This window comes from Triturus cristatus, chromosome 1_2, assembly GCF_964204655.1.
Source record: "Triturus cristatus chromosome 1_2, aTriCri1.1, whole genome shotgun sequence".
NCBI lineage: Eukaryota > Metazoa > Chordata > Amphibia > Caudata > Salamandridae > Triturus > Triturus cristatus.
The window spans coordinates 205277257-205295181 of record NC_140580.1 but is presented as its reverse complement, the minus strand read 5'-3'; the positions used below and the strand labels follow the sequence as shown (position 1 = coordinate 205295181).

The window sequence follows — 17925 nt, the reverse complement described above, 5'->3', positions numbered from 1 at the left end:
GGGCACTTATAATTTTTAAGCAACAGTTCTTATGAACTTTAAGGATGCCCCCCACCGCCTGGTTGAGTTTTAAATTGGCTTTAGAAATTTGTGGGGACCAACCCATCTTGTCATTTAGGGTCAAGCCTAAATACTCAAAGATAGAAACCCGATCCAAAGCGACTCCTCCCATTTTAGGATGTGGGTAATTAGAGGATTTTACATTGAAGGCCATATACTTTGTTTTGCCAATATTGACCACCAAATTCCTTTGTTTGCAAAAGCTTGTGAACTGGTCCAACACCCTCTGCATGCCCATCGGGGATTTGGACAGCAGCAGGGTGTCGTCAGCAAACATGAGGGCAGGGAATTTTCTGGAGGCCAATTTCGGTGCATCAATGTCAATAGCATCTAAAAGATCGGCAATAAGGCCATTGAGGAAGAGGGAAAACAAGGTTGGGGCAAGTACACAGCCTTGTCGAACTCCCTTAGCAACAGGAAATGGGCCAGTCAGATTTCCAACTTTTCCGTAGCGGACTCTAGCATAGGTCCCGTCATGAAGAATCTTCAATTGATGACATAGATAAGGCGGGACTCCCATATCCAGCAGTAGGTGCCATAGCTGGTTACGATCCACCATATCAAAGGCGGATTTCAAATCCACAAAGGTCATATATAGGCTACCCCCGTCCAGAATAACATGTTTCCAATGGAGCAACTGGAGCCTAAATAGTTGGTCCATAGTGGACGTTTTGGCCCTGAATCCAGCTTGGAGTGGGGTTAGTATATTATTCTCTTCTATCCAACTCTGTAGGCGTTGGAGAAGAAGCCTAGAGTAGATTTTTTGACTCACATCTATTAGGCTTATAGGCCTATAATTACCTGGATCAAGGGGGGATCCCTTTTTGTAAATAGGGATAATTTCCGCGCCCGTCCAGGTAGATGGAATCGGTGAGCCTTGTAGGATGGAATTGAAGAGAATTTGGAAATAAGGGGCCCAAACCTTTGGTTCGTCTTTGTAAAAGTCCCCTGGAATACGATCCAACCCCGGAGCTTTATTAGCTTGAAGCAGGTCCAAAGCCAAGTCCACTTCTGATAGGGTCCAGGGGGGTGCTAGCCAGGACGGACCCTTTGACATTATGATGGCTGGGGGATCGATGCACCTACTAGTGTTAATCGAATATAGTTTTTCGAAATGGGAAGCCCAAGCATCCTCGGAAACATTTGGATCAATCATGGTGTTGCCCTCAGGGCTTCCAGAGTGGACAAGATTCCAGAATGTTCTTGGGTCCTTTGCCACGAGGGCTTGCCTCATTGCGACCCATCTTTGCTCTTCCCACTCAGACTTAGCTGCAGAAATTAACTTTTTATAAACTCGCCTGGCTTCCCTGATAAGTAGAGGGTTACCTCCTCTAATGGCCTGAAGTAGTTCCTGTTTGGCTAACCTACATTTCTTGGTAAACCAAGAATTAGACTTGCCTGACATCTTTGTATTGGGCGGACCTGAGGTGTAAAAGGAACCGCCCAATATAGCTACTAGATCTTTGTGAATTTTGTCCATATCTAGGATTTCATCATCTGCACTGCTATTAGTCTCACCCTTAAACACCCTATCAAGTAGGGGGAGAATATTGGAGTACAAGCTGGCTATTGCTGTTTCGGACTGTTTTATGGTTTGCCAGCGAATCCTCTTCCCCCCTTGTATAATTCTTAAATTACCCACTGGAGGAATAGCTGTATCTAGCCCTGAGTTCAATAAATAAAAGTTTAAAGCAACTGTCAGGGGGTCATGGTCACTCTCTGTGCGTCTAATTACTTTAAAATCCAGGATATTGGGCCATAAATCTAGGCTCACCAAGACGTAGTCGATCACAGATTCATGTCCCATTCCCCTATAAGTTGGTTGTCCTGGGGTATCACCGCCAAATCGACCATTACATGCTCTCATAGAGAAAGCATAAGTAAGGGAAGTTAGCTGAAGGGCCTTCGGAGTCCAGTTTTTAGCTGGATACATATTAAGGGGAGGTATAAGTCTAGCCTCATCTTCTACATTTGTCAGTGAAGTCGCTCCGGGCAAAGGCTCAAAGTGACAATTAAAATCCCCGCCAATCATCAACGCTACCTCGTCATGGAATGATTCCAGAAGTTGTGACAGGGAATCTATAGTGGTAGAACGACCACCTCCTTGAGTACTTCGCGAATAGATATTAATAAGTGCAATCTTAGGAATCTTTTTATGTAACAAAAGAATGCACAGTATATCGGAGCTTGTTATATCAACCCTCTTGATATTAAAACCAAGATGAGTGCCTACCCAGACACACAAGCCCCCTGAAGGCCTCCCTCGATGTCCCTTTACAGCAGGAAGCATATAAGTTGTATAACCTAATCGATGGATGGGTTCGGTTGACCAGGTTTCCTGAAAGAGACAAATTCCAAAGGGGTCAATAAAGGAGCACCATTCTGGATTGCCAATGTTAGTAGCAAGACCCGCAATATTCCAGCTAAGAACTTTAAACTGGTTATCGATATTTGGAACAGACTCTTCATAATTAAGATGGGCGGGTGGGGGGGCTGTAAGAATTGGTTGTGTCTCAGTAACACCCCTCAGAGCTATGGGATCAGTACAAGCATCCCGCATAGGACCATTAGAATTAGCGTGGTTGACTTCTGCTTCCAGGGAAGCTGGGCCCTCAACAGACATCACCAGTTGTTCACCATGATCTCTCTTGGCGTCAACATCATCATGAACAATGGAGGTGTCTCGTTCAAAAGGGGGAACAAGACCAGCTACTTGTTTGCTGGGAGGATCAAAGCATAGTGGCTTCCCACTGTTCACGCCCCCATCCTGGAGAGTCCTCAAACCCCTCGACTGCTGTAAACTTCAGTCGCACCCTTCCCTGTCTGTTAACACATCAAACCTATTTACAGTCTCCAGCGGTGTAAATGGTCTTAGATGCTCCATTCCCCTTATGATGTTTAGATTGTACCTGGGGGAGACAATATTCCACCCAAAGGGATCGGCAACAGATACTGGATGTTGAATCTGTGCAGGGCATCCCATATCAAGGGGAGCTAGGTAGTTCTGGTAAATAGGTCCTTGGCCTCTTGCATAAGATGTAGGGAAGACCAGTGATCTTGGATAGAAGTACGTAAGTGCACGGGGTATGATGGAATTCATTCCATTGCCCGAGGGCCAATTTAAAATATGGTCCACCACTCGAGGGTCTCTAAAGTTCACTACAACTACATCACCCTCAAGATCTTTGCTCCTACCACCCAGCCATGAGAGTCGCCTGACATGCACTATTTCTCCATTAATATTACTTTTAATAGGTCTAAAAATATTAAGCCAGTGCATGATTTTATTTTTTAGTTGGGCGAACCCTTCCTTTTTATGATCTGTCAATGAGGGAACCCCAGTCAAAACAACCACATAAGGCACGGCTTCAGGGGGGAGTTCAACCATTGGACTTTTGTTCGATGGCATCCTTTTATATCTGGAGCTCCCCACCCCCTCCTGCTGTTTATTTGCAAATACGTTATCCGTTCCTCTCTTCGATTCATTATCAGATGTAGCTGCTGGTTTGTTTGCCACCTTAGGAGGAGGTAGCCTCTGTTGAAGGGGTTCTCCTTGATTAAAAGGTACTGATGCAGCTTTGGGGGTTTGACTATTCGATTGTGCACCCAGGTGTGGAGAGGGCATCACCGTATTCACAACATCCCTTATTGCAGCGTCCTTGCTCCTAATAGCACACTCAATGGTTTCGAGACGTTTCTCCACCCTCTTAAGCTCCTCTATAATTGGAGAAACAAGGGACCTAAATAGATGTTCTATACTGTCTAGTAGAGGAGAGGGGGGGGGGCTATTTTCAATCCCAAATCAACAGAAGGGGCGGCAAGTACAGTAGTACTAACTTCCTTGTCTAGGAGAGTGGATTTGGGAAAATTAGCTGAAACAGCAGTAGGCGCCTGGTGTGGTCTAATATCCAATTTGGCATGCCTACCAAAATCTTTATAACTAGTCTTACATTTTTGGTGTTCGCCCCCTTTTCGCCTTCTTTTACCTGGAGGAGGGCCATGAGCCTTAGGCGGGATTGTTTTAATCACCTTGTGACGGACGGATTTACTCCTATTGGTAATAGGACTAGTTAGATTAGCAGTTATTATACTAGGGCTAGGAGGCGTGTGGTGGCTGCCAATCTGGTCAGTTAGAGGGGTAGGAGTACATGTAGAGTCTCGTAGCGGAAAAGGGACGCTCGCAGAAGGTGTAAGGTCATCGATATCATTATGGCTGTCGCCACTCGGAAGGAGAGTCTGAGAAATCAGATCTGTAAGAGGCCGATTTCTCAGATTCTCGACCGAGCGACGACGCTCCAACCTTCGCTCTTCCAAGATTGACTCCCTGTCTAATTCAGTGGGGACCCTTATAAAATACCTGTCGATTGTACCAATTGAGGACCCCACCGACTTTTCTCCGATAACATTGGCCACATTCTGAGCCATAGCAACAGCGCACAAGCACAGATCAGTACAACACAATGGGGGCGTTGGGGAATAGGCCCTGCCCGGCCTCTTGCGGCCTCTGAGGGCCTAAGAGGGCCCGCCCTTTGCCCGGGCTTCGCCCCGGGGTGCGCCCCGCACGCGTCCCACTAGCGCGTGTGGGCGGAGGTTCATATAGCAATAGCCGTTACCGTGAGGAGGCGGGGCCGAGAAGAGCAACCAGGTGTGCTCAATGAAGTCCGCACAAGGAACCCTGGTCCTCGCAGTCCCGGCAGTCAAGCCCCCACAGCATCCAGCGCAGTCCCAGCCTTCCCGCTGGTTTAGGTATTCCGGCAGGGGACAGTCCTCCTCCGATCAGCACAGAGTCTCAGCACACGAGTGGCCCCCGCGAAGCGGGGGCCGCGAGTCGTTTTGTTGTGGAGGGAGGCGGGGCCGAGAAGAGCAACCAGGTGTGCTCAATGAAGTGCGCACAAGGAACCCTGGTCCTCGCAGTCCCGGCAGTCAAGCCCCCACAGTGTCCAGCGCAGTCCCAGCCTTCCCGCTGGTTTAGGTATTCCGGCAGGGGACAGTCCTCCTCCGATCAGCACAGAGTCTCAGCACACGAGCGGCTCCCGCGAAGCGGGGGCCGCGAGTCGTTTTGTTGTGGAGGGAGGCGGGGCCGAGAAGAGCAACCAGGTGTGCTCAATGAAGTCCGCACAAGGAACCCTGGTCCTCGCAGTCCCGGCAGTCAAGCCCCCACAGCGTCCAGCGCAGTCCCAGCCTTCCCGCTGGTTTAGGTATTCCGGCAGGGGACAGTCCTCCTCCGATCAGCACAGAGTCTCAGCACACGAGCGGCACCCCAGCATTAGTATCTTTATTGAGTTCACATTCTTACCGGGTCCCGCGCTGCCTCTGTAGTTTAATAATAAATGCTCTAAGGTGAGTTCTGTTTAAATACAATGTCTCTTCTGTGAGTGACCACGTAAACACCCAAAGGAAATAATGAACCAGGTCCCGCTGAAGTGCTTGAGAGTCTGCCTATCTTGCCAAAGGCTGCATGTGCAGAAAAGTAAGGTATAGACTCCAATGTCCACTTCTCAACAAGCAAGAATGTTTAAATAAAGTTTGTTGAAAAGAACAAAGAGTCAGTAGCACTGTCCTTCAATCCTCAGTGACTCAGACTGTGCTCAAATAACAATTTTTTCTAATGCGCCTCGCACTAGCAGGTCAAAGGAAGTAAGTGTTTCCAGGTTTAAAAAAAATAAACATTTCGTTACGATGCTCGCCATTATTGAAATACCGCTTACTGACAAGGGGGGGGGGGGGGGCACTCGTCTTTGAAAGCGGCCTCTTTGTAGGGGACGCGGCACGTCCGTGCACTGCAGGAGGTAAGGAGCTACTGAGATGTGTTCAGCTCTCCCTCCTGAATATATTTGGAATCACCACCAATTAACAGCAGACTTCCCCCATCGTACTCACATGTCCATAACCATGTCCGTGCTCTTATGGTAATACTTCTTTAGCGTTCCGGAAATCAGCGTGGCCCAGTCGAGTCCGAGATAACAGACCCGGAACCCACAAACCAACAGGGCAGAAACGATATCCACCTGCGGTTCAAGCCACCATTCAAATCACCGGGGCCAGCGAAAACCAAACAGGAGTGGAAGCAGGATCAACAACGAAATTGCTGACTCCACCGGAACCACCGAGGAACATGAGCCTTCAGTTCGCCTCTTCAGTTGAAACGAATCGTCGGAAAACAAGAAATCAGAAACAAGAAAGGAGCTGCCTGCTACGCCGGACCTCTCACTACATCCCTCTCACTCGTCCCACGTTCACAACTCTGAAGACACGCCTCCCAACTATTGGCCCTGAGGACCCCAGCCCAGGGGGCCTGGCCTCTTTTTTTTTTTTTTTAAATCCCTGGAGGGGGGCCAAGTGCCCCCCTCCCCTGAGCCACTTCTGGTCCCGGGGACCCCATCCCTGGAGCCTGACCTCGTTTGTTTATTTAATTTTTTTAATTTTACCGGGAGGGGGGCCGCGTGGCTCCCCTCTCCTGGGCTACTTCTGGCCCGGGGACCCCATCCCTCAGGGCCTGACCAGACTTTATTATTTTTTTATTCTGGATGGGGGCCACGTGGCCCCCTTCCTGAGGACAATCATGGCCCCGGGGACCCCATCCCCTGGCGCCTGGCCAACCTTGATTTTTTAATTTTGGAGGGGGCCACGTGGCCCTCCTCCTGAGGCCAATCCGCCTGGCCTTACGTTGGGGACTGTGGGACCTCCTGCGGGAGCCGGCATTGCTTTTGGAAAAGGGGAGCTGCTAACATGCAGCTCCCCTTGTGCAATTCTGCTTTGTGGAAGCGAGAACAGGTTTCCTGCTCTCGCTTCCACAAAACAAAGCAGAAGTTTGCAATGACAGGGCGGGCACAGTGCCTGCCATTGCAAACTGCAATGTCCCGGGCGTCAGCACCCCGGGACATCGCCGGAGCCGGACGGCCCTCCTCCCAACATGAAAATAGCCCCAGGGAGGTGGGGGTCCCAGGGGCTGGGGATCTGCAACAGACCCCCATTTTTCAATACTTAGTGCCCGGGGCAGTATGGGGAGGGGCCGGAGCCCACAACACTTCTGATAATGTTTTGAAGCCCCTTGGAGGTGGCGGTCCGCAGGGCTGGAGGGCTGCGTGCCCCCCATGCATAATAAATTAAGTTCCGGGGAGGTGGCGGTCCCCAGGGCTGTGGGGAGGTCGCATGCCCCCAGGCATAATAAATAAAGCTCCGGGGAGGTGGCAGTCCCCAGGGCTGTGGGGGCCCTCACATTTAATTTCCTCATTGCCCCCAGGACCTGGCTCAAAGAAACAAAGCACAGGAGCCCGCGCTTCATTTTTTAAAAACAAAATTCAGCCAGATTAGCGCACCCTGTGCAAATGCGGCTGAAAATAATATTAAACAAAATGTTTTTTTGGCCCTGGCGGTCATTGTGGTAGCCCCTGAGCAGGTCTAGGGGTTCAAGGTGTTTCTACACTGCCCCCTTTTCTTGTTTTGTATCCTTTTTATACTGTTTTCTTGTGAAAAGGTTTTACCGAGTCACAAGATGGCTGCCATCACCTCCTGGTTTGGAGTGTTGACAGCCAATCAAAATAAAGCTCGTGCTCGGGAAGGTTTGCGAACACTCCTCAGCCACCAGATATCGATATTTTTATTTTTGGAATTTCTCAGGAACTACTACACCTTTTAAAAAAGGGTTGCTTTCTGAACCAAGAGCTACTTTTTTGCCAAATTTGGTGTAATTACGTTCAGCAGTTCAGGCTGTAGCTTTGTCTAAAGTTCCCATGGAAATTAACATAGAGAAAACAAGGTCCTAACTATAACTACCTCTTGGTTCAGAAAGCGACCTTTTTTTTTTAAATGGTGTAAATCCGTTCAGTAGTTCCTGAGAAATTCAAAAAATAAAATATATAATATAGAGATATATATATATATATAAATATATTTATCCAACCAAACAGTCGCGGGTCTCTCTGACTCGCGTGAGGTCGCAAACCTCTTGTTTAATCCAAAATACTTTCGTCTGTCTTCAGAAAGCCAACTAGAGCCCAAATCCGTGAAGCATGCAGCCGCACCTTGGTCACGGTGACCAAGGTGCGGCTGCACCGACACGCGTCGGGCGTTTGCTTGTTTCATGTTTAATAAATAATTTCATGCTTCATGGATTTGGGCTCGAGTTGGCTTTCTGAAGACAGACAAAAATATTTTGAAATATATATATATATATGTATAAGTATATTTTTTTATAGATATATATACATGTATTACCTACTGGCGGTTGCCAGTAGGTAGTTATAGTTAGGACCTATTTTCCATAGGAAATCCGCAACATTCTATTCCCAATAAGTCTGGCACCGGTTGATGAATCTTCGCGAAATTTTCCAAACTTTTGGCCAGCTCCGGTCCGGTCGTATCCTGAAAGTCTCGGGGTGATTCGTTAAGCAGGGGCCGAGAAAAAAGGGGGGTCCCAAAACGCGTTTTCCCCATGCATTTTCCCATAGGACCTTTAGCCGCAGCTACAGCCCGAACTGCTGAACGGAATTACACCAAATTTGGCAAAGAAGTAGTCTTCAGTTCAGACTCAAGCCTTTTGCTTAAATGGTGTTAATCTGTTGAGTAGTTCCTAAGAAAATTACAGTTAAAAGTACATATATATCTATGGCCTCGGAGGATCCGTGCACCCTATGCGCACCCTGAGCGCACCCTCTGCGCACTGTGCGCGCACCCTCCCGATCACGCGCTGAATGCTAATTGGCTGTCAAGTGGTTGTCAACATTCATACCCAGGAACTGTTGGCAGCCATTTTGTGCCTCAGTAGAAGCGAGGCTGAAGAAGTAAGGGGAATAAGTGTGTAAAACATATAAAGGGGGAAGGGTAGAAATACTCTGACCCTCTAGACCTGCTTAGGGGGTCCCAGAAGGACTCCCAGGACCCCTTTTTTTTTAAGCTGCAAAATGGCGCGCTGGGCGCGCAGATCCGGTCGTAAAAAAAAAAAAAAAATCCTAATGCGTTGGGTGCGCGACTCCAAAAAATAATTGAAAACAAATTATAATAACAAAGTATTAAAAATATAGTTTAAAAAATATAACAAAAATAATAATAAAATAGAGTTTAAAAAAATGTAACAATATTTTTAAACAAAATTTCATTAAAAACATGTAATATTTATTAATTTTAAAAATATTTTTTAAAACAAAACTTTAAAAAATGGTGAAAATCAATCTAAAAAACATAAATAAAGGAATTGATACACTGAATAATAAAGATTTAGAAAGCCTATGAAATTCATTAAAAATCATAGGTTAGAGATAAGTTATAGATAGGAATTAGCATTTTAAAAACCTTTGAAATTCACTTAAACAACCATAGGTTTCAGGTATGTTATAGTTAGGAATTATCATTTAAAAACAACTTTGAAATTCACTGAAAAAAACATAGGTTTCAGGCACGTTATAGCTAGGAATTAGCATTTAAAAAACCTTAGAAATTCACTGAAAAAACCATAGATTTCAGGGGCGTTATAGTTAGCTGGACATTTCCCTCATGCAAAACCATTGAAATTTCCCTGTTATAGTTAGTTCAGCTAACTATAACTCGCGCTCCCGCAATGCACTGCTGATGACGTCACATATTACATCACTCATGACATGGTCAGTGACATCACTAATGACATCACTGATGATGTCATCCATGTGATAATTTGATGCATCTTCTCACAACCTAATATAACCTTTGACACGTCCACTCTAAATTACATACTGCCATTCTCAAAACCATAGACACTCCAACACCAATAAGTACATACCCACTCACTTATTCTTAGGTCTACACACCCATCCCCTCACTCACCCGTACAATCACTCATACTTATGGTCACTCAGTACAGGACTATCATATGCACTCATACACCTATATAGACACTCACACACCACCACTCATCCATAGAGGTACTCACACAACTACTCAGTCATGCAAATAATTAATCACACTGCCATTTACTCACCTACACAGTTATACACACACTAGCTCAATTACTCATACAAATACTAGCACATTCTTACGCTCTTATACAATCAATGATACAAGCACACACTCATCCATACAGCCACTCTCACAATCACACACTCTCACTTATAGCCATTTATGTACTCCAACACACATATATACTGCCGTTCACATATGTACTAAATCAGACATGTACCAATGAAATATAGATTCACTCACTAACACAACCATACACACACTCACCCACCCATACAGTCATCACAGATCTAGACTTGAAACCATGCACCCAGTGAATCACCCACTTGCATATCTATGCACAGAGTCACACACACCCCACCCACACAAACACTCAGGCACCCATACAGATACTCAGACAACCAATCTATAACCCATATAGACAATCATGTAGCAATTTGGAAACCCATACAGCCACTTACACACCAGCAGACAGACGGATACAGACATTCACACAGTTTAGTCACTAACCCATGCATTCAGTAAGATACGTTTAATCACTCACTTATAGAGTCAGTCATGCACCTACAAAATCATCCATTCACACACTTATACACCCACTCATTCTTCAATATGCCTTTCCCTATATATAATAAACATATTTAAACTTTATAGAAACACACAGACACTGGATGATGTCATCAGTGATGTCACTGACCATGTCATGAGTGATGTAATATGTGACGTCATCAGCAGTGCATTGTGGGGACGTGACTTATAGTTAGCTGAACTAACTATAACGAGGGAATTTCAATGGTTTTGTATGAGGGGAATGTCCAGCTAACTATAACGCCCCTGAAACCTATGGTTTTTTCAGAGAATATATATATATATATATATATATATGTATATATATATCAAAGCTCCAAGGTTCCCACCTGTGGAGATGCACTCTGACATCCACTGCAGCAACCTTCATGAGATAAAAGCCGAATTGGCGGGCGGATCCAGTTTACAGCATGCCTGTCAATTCACGGCTGACGCGTTTCATGCTCACTGCACTCTTCAGAGGCGAGACAGTAATTTTGGTATAGAGGCCACACCTCCCACTTAAAAATATGAGCCCTCCAATGGGCGACTCGAATGAGTCCGCGTTGGTTTGTGGGTCTTGTAGTGTGTGCCTCAGTTGTGTGCCGCTGTCTGAGACGTTTCAATATATATATCATCCAGTCTCTCTCAAGCTCAAGAAAAGAGTGTGACACAGCTCCGGGGGAACAATAGAACGGCTTTATTGCGCTGGCATCCAAAGGGTCCCGGAAACGCTTGGCAGACGCGTTTCAGCCTTCAAATGGCTTCTTCAGTGCCCTTTTTAGATGTGTCCTTTACAGGGGGTCCATTGCTGTGGTGTTTATATATATATTTCCTAAGGGGTTCTAATTTATGTCCCTGCCTGCCTCCATTATTTTCCATATGGGGGTGCTGCAGAACCAGTGGTTGGTCACATGCAGCACTGGACTTACTGTTACTGGTTGCTGATTCAAGGCCCACTCATTCTTCAGTTGTTTATACGGAATTGGATCTCAGTCCACTCTAGACAGCATGCATCAGGGATACAATATGGTTGAGAAGTGAATGGTCAAGTGTGAATGATTGTGTACTGTGTGAACACTAGGAGCATGACCCACTGTATACATTGTACTGCTAAGAACTGTAAAGCTTGGGGATCAAGTCTTAGGTCAGAGCAGGATTGCAAAGAAGTTTCTTTGAGCATAAACATTAAGGAAAATAACATAGGTTTCAATGGTGAAAAATCTAGAAATTAAGTAGGTAACCCCCAGTTGGTGATGGATGTTCTGTCACGTAGGTACACAAGGCTAAGAAACACCATTTTACATGCTCACATTCTTAAGTTGCCTTCTCTCCCTAAAACACAATGACATTTGACACGCATTCATTTGTTTGCACATGCAGGATAATATTCCTCAAACTCATTTTTTCTTACACTACCACTTCGTTGGCATTCTATCAAAACATCTTGAACATTCAGTACAAAGGCTAAATTCAACATGCAAGATGTTGTTATTTGTTTTGGCCGCTCGGTGACAGAACGATCACACTAGAATAAACTATAGCGGCCTGGCTGGGACTTCAGCATTATGACATGGAGGATGTTATTATATCTATGACAGCAAGCCTTTGTTTGGACTGAGAAGCATTTTGCTGGCACTGAGCAGTCGATCCATGCGGAAATTCTAGCTCAGTTGATTCCTGTTTACCTCATGCCAAGGATGCTGTCCAGCTCTAACACCAAGACAGGCAGCTTGATGACACTAACCCACAGGTAACAGAGAGTTAGATCACCCTAAAGGGATTTGGTAGATTCACTCACCCTAGATATGACAAGTTAGAACGCTCTTGGTAGGTGTACAATATATTACAGTGCAAGCATATATTCTCTGTAATAAGCAAAATGGTTGAACTCTTTATCTTTTTCACCATTCTTGTAATGCTAATCACATTATTCTGTTTCCTTGTATTGATTATTGCAGAGCAAATATTTTACTCAAGAATCACAATGCTTCAATAAATATTGAAACGCTTTACTGTGTGTTTCTTGAGTATCTCTTTGGGTATGCTTAAGTAACTAAGCAAAAGGGTTCTAGATCTATTTCCAGGATTTACTTAGGGAGACATGTTTGTCATGTTCTGAGGTTGTACAAACCATTTGCTACCCTGTCAGGTTAGAGGTACAGATGGTGCACTGTGAGCTAGCACGGCGTCAGCCAACATATAACAAGAGTGTGCAGGGAATCAGTCTCATACAGTTCTGATGGTTATGTTGTCCAAAAAGCGCAGTTTTACTTGAGAAAGTATCGGTCATTCTCCACCTAATTTTAAAGACCTACATCATACTAGGATGCTTTTGCAGACTCTCATGGCTCAGCCTTAGATACTGAACTGCAAGAGAGTAGATTGGAGTGGCATAGAGTGCTGTATGGTAGAGGAGAGTGGGGTAAAGTGGCGGAGTTTGGGATACAGTTGCATGATGTGGAGTGAAAAAGAGTGGAGTGGCATAGAGTAGAGTGGAGTGGAGGAGCACAGAGTAGACTGGCGTAGAGTGGAGTGGCATAGAGTGGTGTGATGTAGAGTGGAGTGCCGTAGAGAAGAATAGACTGAACTGGAGTGGAGTGGCATAGAGTGGCTTAGAAGAATGGCATAGAGTAGACTGGCATAGAGTAGATTGGTATAGAGTGTAGTGGCATAGAGTGCATTGAGAAGAGTGGTACAGAGTGGCTTTGAGTAGAGTGACATTGATTAGAGTGGGATGGAGTAGAATGGTTTAGAATAGAGTGGAGTGGTGTAGAGTGGCATAGAGTAGAGTGGTGTAGAATGACACAGAGTGGAGTAGAGTGGCATAGAGTAAAGTGGCATAGAGTACAGTGGTGGAGAGCAGAGTGGCATAGAGTGGAGTGGAATAGAGTAGCGACGTGGAGAGGAGTTGCGTAGAGTAGAGTGGAGTGGCGTGGAGTAGAGTGGCTTGGAGTGAAGTGGGGTGGCATGGAGTGGAGGGCCATAGAGTGGAGTGGAGTGGCGTAAAATAGCATGGAATGGAGTGGCATAGAGTGGAGGATGTAGAGTGGAGTGGGATAGAGTAGAGTGGAGTGGTGTACGGTGGCGTGGAATGGAGTGGCATAGAGTGGAGTGACAGCGTGGAGTTGCCTAGAGTAGAGTGGAGTGGCATGGAGTGGCATAGAGTAGAGTGGCACAGAGTAAAGTGGAGTGGCATTAACTGGAATGGTGTACAGTGAAGTGGCGTAGAGTAGGTCGGAGTAGAGTAGAGTGGAACAGAGTGGGGTGGAGTGAGGTAGAGCGGTATTGAGTGGAGTGGCAAAGAGTGGTATAGAGTGGCATAGAGTAGATGAGAGTGGCATGGAGTAGAGTGGTGTGGAGTGGAGGGGCATTGTGTGGTGTGGCGTAGAGTGGAGAGGTGTAGATTAGAGTGGCATAGAGTGGGGTGGAGTGCCATAAACTAGAGTGGCGTGGAGTAGCACAGAGTAGAATAGAGTGGCATGGAGTAGAGTGGAGTGGTGTAGGTTGACATAGAGTAGAGTTTAGAGGTGTGGAGTATAATGGAGTAGTGTGGAGTAGAGGAGCATGGAGTAGAGTTATGTGGAATGGGATTGCCTAGTGGCGTAGAGTAGCATAAAGTGGGGTGGAGAGGTGTAGAGCAGTGTGGAGTGGAAAGCAGTGTGGAGTGGAGAATAGTGTGGAGTGGTATAGAGTGGAGCGGATTTGAGTGGCATAGAGTGGCATGGAGTAGAGTTAAGTGGTGTAGAGAGGCATAGAGAAAAGTGGAGTGGCGTAGAGTGGAGTGACGCAGAGTGGAGTGAAGTAGAGTGGAGTAGAGAGGCATAGCGTACACTGGATTAGAGTGGAGTGGTGTAGAGTGGAGTGGTGTAGAGTAAAGTGGAGTAACAGAGTAGAGTAGAGTGGCATACTGGTGTGGACTGGAGATGTGTATAGTGGAGTGAAGTGGAGTGGAGTATAGTGGCATGGAGTGGATTGTGTGGAATGGCGTTGAGTGGAGTGGTGCAGAGTGGAGTGAAGTGGCATAGAGTGGAAAGAGTGGCATAGAGTGGAGAGTCTTAGCATGAAATTGAGGGGCATAGCATGCAGTGGCATTGAGTGGAGTGGTATAGAGTGGAATGAAGTGGCACAGAGCAGCATAGAGTGGTGTGGAGTATAGTTGGGTGGAGTAGAGTGGAGTGGATTTAAGTTGCATGGAGTGGCATAGAGTAGAGTGGAGTGATGTAGAGTGGTTGAAGTGGAGCGGAGTGGAGTAGAGTGGCATGGAAAACAGTGGAGTGGCATAGAGTTGAGAGAAGTGAAATGGCATAGTGAGACATATAGCGGTGTTGAGTAGAATGGAGTAGAGTGGTGCAGAGTGGCATACAGGAGAGTGGTGTGGAGTGGTGTAGAGGAAGTGGCATAGAGTAGACTGGCATAGAGTGGTGAAGCATAGAGTATAGTGGAGTGACATGGAGTAGAGTGGTGTAGAGTGGAGTTGTGTAGAGTGGAGTTGTGTGGAGTGGAGTTTGCAAGAGTGGAGTGGTGCAGATTGAAGTGGTGTGGTGTAGAGTGACATGGAGTGGAGTGGTATAAAGTGGAATGGAGTGGCATATGGGAAAGTGGAGTGTCATAGAGTAGACTGGCATAGATTGGAGTGGCATTAAGTGGAGTGCCGTAGAGTGGAGTAGCATAGAGTAGAGTGGAGTTGCATACACTAGAATGGTATAGAGTAGAGAGGCATAGAGTATAGTGAAGTAGAATGCCATGGAGTGAAGTTGTGAGGAATGGAGTTGGAGTAGAGTGATGTAGAGTGAAGTGGAGGGGTGTAGAGTGGAGTGGCATAGAGTAGACTGGCATAGAGTGGTGAAGCATAGAGTATAGTGGAGTGGCATGGAGTAGAGTGGAGTAGAGTGGAGTTGTGTGGAGTGGAGTTCACAAGAGTGGAGTGGTGTAGAGTAAAGTGGAGTGGTGTAGAGTGGCATGGAGTGGAGTGGCATAGAGTGGAGTGGAGTGGTGTAGAGTGGAATGGAGTGGTATATGGGAGAGTGGAGTGGCATAGAGTACACTGGCATAGATTAGAGACGCGCGCAGAGAGACAGTACTGCTTTGTCCTGCCTGTTGACAAGTGTTGATTGAGCCAGAACTTTCTAATCAGTCTTTTAATGTGTTTGTGTGAAGCCTATATTTTTTTTAAATAACTTGCACCATCTACTGCTATTTTATTGAAATTGTGTTTCTCCTTTAGCCTATTTGCACAGATACGTATTTTTAAAAACGCCTTATTTGCACATCAACGTATCCTAAACATTGCTATTTGCACTTAGTTCTACCTGTACTCGGTCCTGATTGACTGCCGTGACCGGTGCTCCTCCCCGTTCCACCACGGGTGCTGTCCCGATTGATGTGGAGGGAGTTCACCACTTCCGGTGCACGGCAGTCAGCGCTCTAGCTGTTGCTTCCTTACACGCTTAAAACTGATGCCCTGGCTAACGCGCATCGGACGCACGCAGAGAGACAGTACTGCTTTGTCCTGCCTGTTGACAAGTGTTGATTGAGCCAGAACTTTCTAATCAGTCTTTTAATGTGTTTGTGTGAAGCCTATATTTTTTTTAAATAACTTGCACCATCTACTGCTATTTTATGGGAATTGTGTTTCTCCTTTAGCCTATTTGCACAGATACGTATTTTTAAAAACGCCTTATTTGCACATCAACGTATCCTAAACATTGCTATTTGCACTTAGTTCTACCTGTACTCGGTCCTGATTGACTGCCGTGACCGGTGCTCCTCCCCGTTCCACCACGGGTGCTGTCCCGATTGATGTGGAGGGAGTTCACCACTTCCGGTGCACGGCAGTCAGCGCTCTAGCTGTTCCTTCCTTACACGCTTAAAACTGATGCCCTGGCTAACGCGCAGCGGACGCGCGCAGAGAGACAGTACTGCTTTGTCCTGCCTGTTGACAAGTGTTGATTGAGCCAGAACTTTCTAATCAGTCTTTTAATGTGTTTGTGTGAAGCCTATATTTTTTTAAAATAACTTGCACCATCTACTGCTATTTTATGGAAATTGTGTTTCTCCTTTAGCCTATTTGCACAGATACGTATTTTTAAAAACGCCTTATTTGCACATCAACGTATCCTAAACATTGCTATTTGCACTTAGTTCTACCTGTACTCGGTCCTAATTGACTGCCGTGACCGGTGCTCCTCCCCGTTCCACCACGGGTGCTGTCCCGATTGATGTGGAGGGAGTTCACCACTTCCGGGGCACGGCAGTCAGCGCTCTAGCTGTTGCTTCCTTACACGCTTAAAACTGATGCCCTGGCTAACGCGCAGCGGACGCGCGCAGAGAGACAGTACTGCTTTGTCCTGCCTGTTGACAAGTGTTGATTGAGCCAGAACTTTCTAATCAGTCTTTTAATGTGTTTGTGTGAAGCCTATATTTTTTTTAAATAACTTGCACCATCTACTGCTATTTTATGGAAATTGTGTTTCTCCTTTAGCCTATTTGCACAGATACGTATTTTTAAAAACTCCTTATTTGCACATCAACGTATCCTAAACATTGCTATTTGCACTTAGTTCTACCTGTACTCGGTCCTGATTGACTGCCGTGACCGGTGCTCCTCCCCGTTCCACCACGGGTGCTGTCCCGATTGATGTGGAGGGAGTTCACCACTTCCGGTGCACGGCAGTCAGCGCTCTAGCTGTTGCTTCCTTACACGCTTAAAACTGATGCCCTGGCTAACGCGCAGCGGACGCGTGCAGCGGGCGCGCCGGGGGCGCGCCAATGGCGCGCCAAAGGCAAGCCCGTCTGCGCCCGTCCGCGACCAGTCTGCGGCCAGGGCCAGGCATGCTGCTCGAAATAGCACAGATAGGGAAAGGATCGTGTGGTCTCGAGATGATTTGTGGAGGTTCAATACAGATGATGGATGCTACTCGCACAGGTTTGACCTAAGCTCCCTCCCCCTCGATCGTACTTGTGGAACGTGTGGGAAATCCCTTGGTGTATGGGAGAATGAGAAGGAGAAGGGGCCCCGCAAGTCCAGACCGCTCAGTAATAGAAGTCTTAGAGCAGGGCTGTTGAACTGCAGATCCCTCTCGAAGTACGCCAATGATATCTGGCTGCTATTGGAAGGCCACGACTGGGATGTTTTATTTCTGGCTGAAACATGGCTCAGTGAGGATAATGTGACTGCCATAGCTTTGGCAGTGCCCCTGGGCTACACAATGTGTCTCGCTAACCGATTGGGCAGAAAAAGAGGTGGTGGGGTAGCTGCTATAATTAAAGATCAGTTCACATTAACATCTTCGACCCCTATGCTGATCGCGGGCATGGAGGGATTACACTTCTGTATTCAGGTGGGCTCTCAGATATCCTTAGCAG

General features: G+C 46.4%; 1 protein-coding gene across 1 annotated transcript in view; it reads right to left on the bottom strand.

The window, feature by feature from the left end:
- LOC146867050 (cadherin-23-like) overlaps positions 1-17925 on the bottom strand; it is a 571698-nt gene that overhangs the window by 57783 nt on the left and 495990 nt on the right. The gene's annotated exons all lie outside the window — the stretch shown is intronic.